The sequence below is a fragment of the Equus quagga genome, chromosome 13, assembly GCF_021613505.1.
Source record: "Equus quagga isolate Etosha38 chromosome 13, UCLA_HA_Equagga_1.0, whole genome shotgun sequence".
Classification (NCBI taxonomy): domain Eukaryota; kingdom Metazoa; phylum Chordata; class Mammalia; order Perissodactyla; family Equidae; genus Equus; species Equus quagga.
The window spans coordinates 79,458,935-79,467,309 of NC_060279.1; the positions used below are offsets into that span (position 1 = coordinate 79,458,935).

Consider the following 8,375-nt stretch of genomic DNA (forward strand, 5'->3'; position numbering starts at 1 on the left):
ATGAAGATGGTAGTGACAGGCGTCCTGGGACAGTCCATGTAGATGGTAGTGACAGGCGTCCCGGGACAGTCCATGTTAATGGTAGTGACAGACATCCTGGGGACAGTCCATGAAGATGGTAGTGACAGGCATCCTGGGACAGTCCATGTAGATAGTAGTGACAGGCGTCCTGGGGACAGTCCACGTTAATGGTAGTGACAGGCGTCCTGGGACAGTCCATGTAGCTGCTAGTGACAAGCGTCCTGGGATAGTCCATGAAGACGGTAGTGACAGGCGTCCTGGGACAGTCCATGTTAATGGTAGTGACAGACGTCCTGGGGACAGTTCACGTTAATGGTAGTGACAGGCGTCCAGAGCATAAACTCCCATCTCTGAGGCCTTCGCTGGTCCCCTCCGTGGACGCTGACTTCAGCCTCCCAGCCGCGGGTCTGTTCTGATTTCTGGCTGGGTCCCACCTAAGCCCCGGGTCATATTTTATACCGAGTCCCACAGGGTCGCAGCACAGTTGGGCTGGGACAAGTTGTCATCATTTCTGGACATGGGGGCTCCCAGAATCTGGGCATCAGGCTGGCCAGGGGGCTCCCCTGTGAGTGCCCCAGGGCAGCTGAGGTCCCACTGCCACCTTCTGCCTGTCTTCATGCCTGCGCACACACGTTAGACACTCACACACACTCTTTCAGACGCACATACCCGCAAGCACTCGCACACGAGGGCTCCTGAGCTTCATGGTCTATGGACTGAGTGGCTCCCCGGCTGGACGGCCCTCTCCCCGTCCAGGGACCTCCGGGCAGCCCGGCCCCCCTCCTCGTGGGCACACAGGAAGCATCACTGCCGCCAGAAGCTCATCTTTTGAGGAAAAGAGGCCTGGGCTCCAGACGGTAGGCCGAGGCACTGACTGCGGGACAGAAGGGGCCTCTCGGCTGTCCCCGGAGCTCAGGGCAGGGGAGAAGGTGCAGTTCTCCTGGACGGCACAGCGTCCAGAGACTGACCAGGACTCAGGCCCACCCTGGACGCCTCCTTGGCACCCGTCCCCGCTGCCTGCCCTCCCAGTGCCCGCGTCTGGACATCACCCCCTCATGGCCCTGCCTCCTCACCTTCTGTCACCCTAGGGCAACCTTCTCAAAACGTAAATCTGACCAGCCCCCACCCCACCCAGCACAGTCAGGGGGCTTCCCTGGGCCTCTGAGACTCCAGGGACAAAGGCCTGAGTCCCCTCCACGTCCATTGTGCCCCACGGTCCTCCCGTGTTGGCTCCAGCCACCCGGCCCCACCCAGTGCCCCTCCCTCCTGTTTGTGTTGTTTGTCACCTCCATGGGGCCGTCCTGGACTCACACCTCACAGCGCCACGTGCCTGCGTCCCCAGGGCCAGCACAGCCGCCCTCACCGGACCGGTCACCAGGCAGTCCCTGGGCCCTCTGCCCCGCTCTGCCCAAGGTGGCAGCCACAAGCCAAGGCGGCTGGCCAGAACTGAGACACGCAGCAAGTATAAGATGACACTGACTTCAAAGTCTGTAACAGATAGAAGATCTCAATGTTTTAAAAAATCAATTGCACGCTGAAATGACAACATTTTGGATATATTGAGTTAAATAAAATAAACTACTAAAATTGCGCCAGTTTCTTTTCCTTGTTTTCAACGGGGCCACATTCTGACTCGACACGCGTGACCGGCATCCTGTCCCTGTGGTCAGTCCCGACCACGTCTGCTTAGCTCGCAGGTGCCGGGCCCAGTCCCGGGCACACCAGGTTGTGTGAGCCAAGGTTTCTTGAGAGGAGCCTCGATTCAGAACAGCTCCTACAGGACGCGGCCTTGGAGGCCCCAGAGGCGCGCGTGGGAAGTCGCACCCGCTGACAGCTGTTCAGATCATGCGAAACAAGCAAAGGAAACTTCCAGACTTCCCGGATCCCCCAGTGCATTGTCTCTCCCTCTGCCCCCAGGGGCCGAGGTGAGTTATCTGGGCAAAGAGCAGGCGGGGGGATAAGCGGGCCACGTGGAGGGTCCCAGCCCAGACCCCGACGCTGAGCCGTCAGGAGAGGCGATCTTCCCGTGTAAAAGGCAGGAAGCAGCAACGTCTGTGGTGTCGTCCCATCCGTGCCCCGAGGCACGTGACAGACAGGACCCCAACTTTCCGAGGGGCATGGCGAGGCAAGGTCACTCCTGTCCCCTGCCAGAGGACGGAAGCCTGGAGGGGCGAGCACCACCGTGTCCATGAGTGAATGGACAGTGTGCCCTGGATGTCAGAGACACGGTCCCTAAGATAGCAGAGGGCCACCCGGCCAGGTCCCCGGCCACACTGCTGTCGATGTCCGTGATGCTGCAGAGCCTGGTGCCTCAGAGGTCAGATGCCACCTCCCCCCTGTCCGGGGCACTGCCAGGCTCAGGTGCCTACTGATGCCCTCTGCCCGGGGTGGCTGTGCCCTGTCCTCACTTCTCAGGTGCGGAGGAGGGACCCTGTGCTTACGGTGCTGTCGCGTCCAGGCTGGGCCCAGAGAGGCTATGGGGACTCGGGGGTGGCCGAGGGAAGAGGCAGGGCCACGGAACCCCAAGGCCCGGGGAGATGTCACCAACAGCTGTTTGCGGACAACGGTGTGGCAGAAACACAGATACTCTGCAGCCAGAGGACCTGGGTTCCTGAGCTGGAATCCAACCTCTGACACCACGAAGCTATGGGACGTGATGACCCCAGCCTCAGTTTCCCCGCCATGAAAAGGCAGGGCTATGGAGCTCGTGTCCCCAGGTGGCATGGTGCACACAGCCCAGGTCTCGGCTCCGAGCTCGCCATGTCCCACACGTGGGGAGGAGAGCGAGCAGGCATGGGGCCTGGGCCGTGCTGGAGGCCGTGGCCTGCCACTCCGCATCACCTCGGTGGGCACAGGAGGACACAGGCGCAGGGAGAATGAGCACCCACACAGGGCTGGCTGAGTGGCGTGAGTGCAGAGCTGCCTGATGCCCACACCCACCAGCGAGCCCCAGGACGGCACGGGAGTCCCCCCAGAGAGGGGATGTTGACAGCCACATGTACCAGCCAGGAAGGAACAAGTGCACACCACAGGCCAGACACGCACAGATCTTTCACACCTCATCACAGCCTGAAGAGGGAGCAGCCCTGTGACTGCATTTGAAACTTGAGACACAGAGAGGGTGAGTGATTTGCTGATGGTCACACAGCCCCTGGGTGGGAATCTGGATTTGAATCCAAGCAGTGGGGCTCAGAGAAGCTGCCGTGCTGCCCATTCACCTCTCCCTGCCTCAGTGAGTGGGACAGGGGCTGCCTGAGTAGGGCTGTGGCCTCCTCTGGTCCTGAAGACCCTTGTCGCCTCTCCATTCCTCCCCTCCCCACCTGTAAGAGGGGCCTGAGGCTGCCGGAAGGAGGGCTTTCCTTTCCCAGCTGGGCTTCCCCTGGCCTTCTGGGGTGCTCCTGGGTCAGGACCACCAGGCGAGGACGTCCTTGTGAGTCCCGAACGCTGCCCAGGGTCATCAGGGTGCAGAAGGAGCCCTCCTGACCTGCCCCTGGCAAGTCGAGAGTGTCTCCCGCCCTGTCCTCCTCCTGCCCTGCCCTCTGTGGACTTTTCTCTGCCCAGTAAACAGAAGAATGCCCCACTGCCCGGACATCCTCCCCAAACCTCCTGCCACGTCCACCATGCTCCTGGCCTTAGGGCAGCCTGGCGGCTCCGGGCAGCCCAGACTCCAGGAGGCTGTGAGGACAGTGAACGGGGCTGATGGAGGCGGCCCAGAGCGTGCAGGCGAGCAGCAGAGCACGGCTGTTGGCGCCTCGGCCCCATTACGGCCAAATGCATCTTTGTTTCCCTTCCCAGTGACATCTGGCTCACCGTGAGGTCCCACGAATTACAAAAAGCAGAAGTCTTAACTTCTGTTTTATTGCTGCAGGAAACTGCTGCAAACGGCGCAGGCGGGAAGCACACTCTGGACCGTCTGAGGCTCCAGCTCGGCCGCGCGCCCCACGCCCGGTGGAGCCGTGAACTCAGAAGTGGGAACCAGGAACCAATTATTTATCGCTTTCATCACTGCGAGTTTCCATCCTGAACGCCAGGTCTCTGCCTAGGTCTTTCCACTGATGCTCGAGGGCGGTTTCCACTCCAGGAATTCGTCTCCAGAGCTTGCCTGCATTTGCATTCTTGGCTAAAGGCGGCCCTCAGAGGTGCTTGGGGGCCGGATCATCTCCTGCAGCCTCGGCCTCGGCACGGCCCCGTCCAGGCCCCGTATAAAGGCAGGCCCCAGCCTCGGGGAGCCAGGGGGTGGAGTCAGCCCTGCCTGTTTTGCCCCGAGGTGTGGGGACACGACCCCAGGAAAGGACGTGGAGGTGTGGTTCACCGGCTCAGACAGCCCTGGCACGGACTTCTTGGAATACACAGTGTGGTGCCCGCCTAGCCTGGCAGGGACCTTGGAGACCTGGTCTCCCAGGAGCTGTGACCGGGCTGAGACAAGGAGCTTCAGTGAACCCTCTGAACTGCCCCCAGTGAGCCCTGGCCCTCAAAGGCCGTGCCCCAGGTGGACACCTGCTAATCACGAGCTTGCAGTCTCCTCCCGCCCCTCCCTCGGCCGCAGTGGCCCCGGTTGTGGACGCACGTGGAATCTGCGGGGGCTCCAAGTAAGCACGTGCCCAGGGCCCCACGATGGCCCTCGGGAATCAGACCTCGGCGGGAAGCTGCAGGGGCCTGTCCACCCGCTGTGTTACAGGAGGAGCACAGTGTGAAGTAGCGGACCCTCTCTGGGCTTCAGCTTGCCCATCCGGAAACTGGGACAGTCAGGTACCCGCCTCAGGGCTGCTGTGAGGCGAAGGAGGGGAAGCCTGGCACAGCCCGCATTATGATCACTCCACTCCTGCCCGCCCGACATAGGGGTCCGGTCACTCTCTGCCCCGTGAATGAGCAGTCGATGACAAACACTTTCTGGGGCCAGTTTTGTCCAGTGAGTGCAATCACGGCAAGGCCACACTCACGCATTTACATGTTACAGAGTTCAGGACCCCACTGCCCGCCCCAGGCCTGTGGCCAGCCTAGGAGGTGACACCAGCTGCCCAACAGCGATGCCACATGTGGACACCCCATTATAATAGCCAGACAATGTCCAGTGGCTTCCCTTGGGGCCTTGAATGACCAGAACCTCCCTCCCAGGGGGATGAGAGGAGAGATGGGGCTGGCCAGAGCTGAAAGAGATCTGGGAAGAACTGGGATGGGGTCTCTGTGACCCACACAGGGCAGAAGTATTCCTGCCCCATCCCTGACCCCAGGTGGCCCCTGACCCCAGGTGGCATCTCTGATATCAGTTATGGTCGTGCCCACGTGCCTGAGGCCATGTCAGGTGAGGGTGCAAACATCTGGGCATTAACCCCTTTCCTGCACTGAGCAGTCAGCACCAGCCCCTGCAGGCGTGGGAGGAACGCTGACAGGCTGGCCAAGGACGAGGGCCACGGGCCAGTGCACTCACGGGGGCCGGAGCCCAAGGCCAGGCGGCTGCAGTCTGTTGGAGACGCCCAGACGCCGTGTGGGGAAGGAGAGGGGCCGGCAGTCAGACCCTGGCTCCGTCAGGAGCCTAACAGGCATCTGTGAAAAAGGGAAATTTCCAGCACCCTCGCAGGCCGTCCCGCAGACTCGGAGGGCGAGTGTGAGGGCTGACGCTCGGGCTGCCGTGGGCAGGAGAGGGACACACCGGCTGGCGAGAGCAGGGCAGCGAGCGGCGTGAACACCGGAGGGAGTGGGCAGGACAGAGTTGCCCCATGGAAACGCCAGCTCCCTTCCTGGGAGCGCCACTCATTGAGCACCCACTGTGTGCCAGCTCTTCCCTATGCCCACATGCTGAAGGCACACAGGCGTGCATACTGACGGTGAGGGAACCCAGCTCAGCGGGATCCAACCCCTACCCTGCACACCCAGGCGCTGCAGGAGGCTGAGCATCAATCAGACAACCCAGAACTCAACCTGCAGCAGGGCAGGGAGGCTGACCCAGAGCCCACGAGGACACGGAGCCCACGAGGGCCCAGAGCCCATGAGGATGGGTCCAGAAGGTGGTGGGGAAACGCCCTGCCCAGACCCCACCTTCCCCTGTCCCCTGGGCAGCGGCTCCAGGGGCCCTCCCTCTGCCATGGTTGCCCCGCTGGCTTGGATCTTATGGATTAGCGACCCAGCCCGATAGCGTCTCCAGATCCTTGCGTAGGAAGGAAATTAATTTCTTCCAGTCATGCAGCAATGAAAATATGTGGAGCCAAATCAGAGAGATTTCCTGGAGGTGGCAACCCAATTTCGCGGATAACCCGGTGACAGAAGAAGAGCTTGTGGACCTGAGGCAGCCCCAGGTCCTGGAGGGAGAAGTCAGGCTGAAACCCTCCGGCTCACCAGCCTTGGACGGGCTTGTGAGTGACCGGGCACCACGCACGTCACCGTCCCCTCCCCCATCACTTGTCGATGAAGGCACCTCAAGAGAGAGGGATTCTGCCAGAAAATTGGTCCTAATGCGATAGTCTCCTCCCGCCCTGCGTCTGTCTGGCTCTCGGGGAGCAGGGAATGCCACATCTGTTTCTACTGCTCAAGCTTTTCTTCTGTTTCCTTTTCAACGTACAAGGGTGGCCTGGCAGCACAGCCCCACACAGCGAGGCTGTTCAGGCTGGGCTTGTCGGCTACACAGAGCAGAACCCTCTGCCCCCCTGGGCCCAGCTGAGTTTTCTGTCCTCCCCAACCCCCCAGGACAGAAGGCGGGTGGGGTGGGGCAAATGCCAGCACGCCCAGTGCATGTCACAGCACCAGCTCTCTAAGAACAAGTCCAGGAACTGTGGACAGGACCTTCCTGCCCCCACCCCCCCAGGGAAAGGACGCCAGGGGCCACCTCACATCCGGGGCCCGGCCCAGGACTCCCCTTGGGGTCCCAACCTCCAGAAGTTTCTCAAACCTCACAGCAACTTGTAAGAGCAATGCTGGGACACAGAATAGCTGCCCTCCTTTGTCCCCAGCCAACCCCCGTCCTCCGAGAGCGGCGCCTAGGAACCTCCTGTTTCCGGGTCCAGTGGAGGAAATGCACGCCCAGTTCCACATAATGAAGCGGCATCCTGGCCACAGGGTCAAAGACGGGGCCTGACAGTCACCAGACCGCCCCCCACAGGGGCACGAGGTCTCTGTCTCAAAGGAAATACTTTTCTCCCCGCTCTCTGGAACAGGTCTGAAGTCAGTCCGCCTCAGCCCAAATGGTGGGGAATACAGTTTTCCGGGGAGGTACACAGGGGTCCACACTTACAGGGGTCTCCCCCTCCTCTGCAGCTACGGGGCCCAGCACACCCACAGTTCCCAGGGGCCAGGAAGGAGGGACAGCCTGGGGCTGTGTGTTCAGAGCCCAGCGGCTCAGAGTGTGGCTTGCCACCAGCCCCGCTGCCTTCTGCTCCACGTAAGCTCGTCTAGGGCTGAATTTGCAGCCATCTGTCCCTCCACGTTGGCTCGCACCTCCCTCCCGCCGTTCCCACAGCCTGGCTCCCGGCCTGCCCAACACACAGATGGACGGTTCCCAAAGGGTGTGAACATAATCGCTGCCACAGGGCTGCGCCCCAGGCACCGCGGGCTGTCAGGACACCGGGGAGGGTGGCCCAAGCCCCTCTCCCCACCCCTGGGAGTGGGCAGGGCCTGGAGGTCTCTGGGCAGACTTCACCCCAGGACCGTTTAACTGGGAACTGCCCTCCGCTCAGTGGGAGGACCAGGGACCCAAACAAGAGGGGAAGGGTAGAGGGGAGCACTGGCCCTCCTCCCCAGCCAGGCCACCAGCCCCTCCATCTCTCCCAGGGTGGTCATCTGAGCCCCCACAGCTCTCTCTCACCCGGTCCAGGGCCTTTGTCAGGAAGCCCAGGCACCCTAGGGTAGCCTGCAGGCCTCCAGAGCGCAGTCCCACCTTAAGTTTGACCACACCCCCGGGCAGGTCAAGCTCTCGGCTCATCTGGAGGGGGGGCATTCGGCCCAAGTGGGTGGACGCTGAGTAGGCAGGCCTTACCCCGCCGTGGGCTCCAACTTTGCAAAGTGGGGAGGGGGTGCCCGGGGCGGCCCGTGCCCTCGGCGCAACTGCAGGGGGACCCCCGGGACGCCAGCCGCGGGAGAAGTCGGGTGACAGCAGCGGCGGCGCGCGGGGCGCGCGGGACACTTACGGTCCGGAGGTCCCGCGGACGGGGGGCGATCACACTCTCGCGACCGGGCTTCTGAAGTGGCTTCTCCTTCGAACTCGGTCCCCGCCTCCGTAACTTGGGGGCGATCCGCGCGCTGTCCTCTCGCGCCGCGCCAGGCTCAGGCGCGCGGCGGGGCCGGGGCGCGCGGGGCGGCCGCCTGGGCCATGCCCGGGCTCGCTCCGGCCGCTCGCTCCGGCCGCCCGCGCGGGAACAAAGCGC

At 62.5% G+C, this 8,375-nt stretch overlaps 1 protein-coding gene across 3 annotated transcripts in view; it reads right to left on the reverse strand.

Moving 5' to 3' along the window:
• The window catches only part of CBFA2T3 (CBFA2/RUNX1 partner transcriptional co-repressor 3), a 95,016-nt gene that overhangs the window by 54,081 nt on the left and 32,560 nt on the right, over positions 1-8,375 (reverse strand). The window contains exon 1 of one of the 3 annotated variants that reach the window (XM_046681039.1): positions 8,139-8,369. The exons of the other annotated variants lie outside the window; for them this stretch is intronic. The gene's annotated coding sequence lies outside the window, so the exon portion shown is untranslated. Of the gene's footprint in view, positions 1-8,138; positions 8,370-8,375 lie in introns of those variants that run through there. 3 annotated transcript variants of the gene reach the window in all.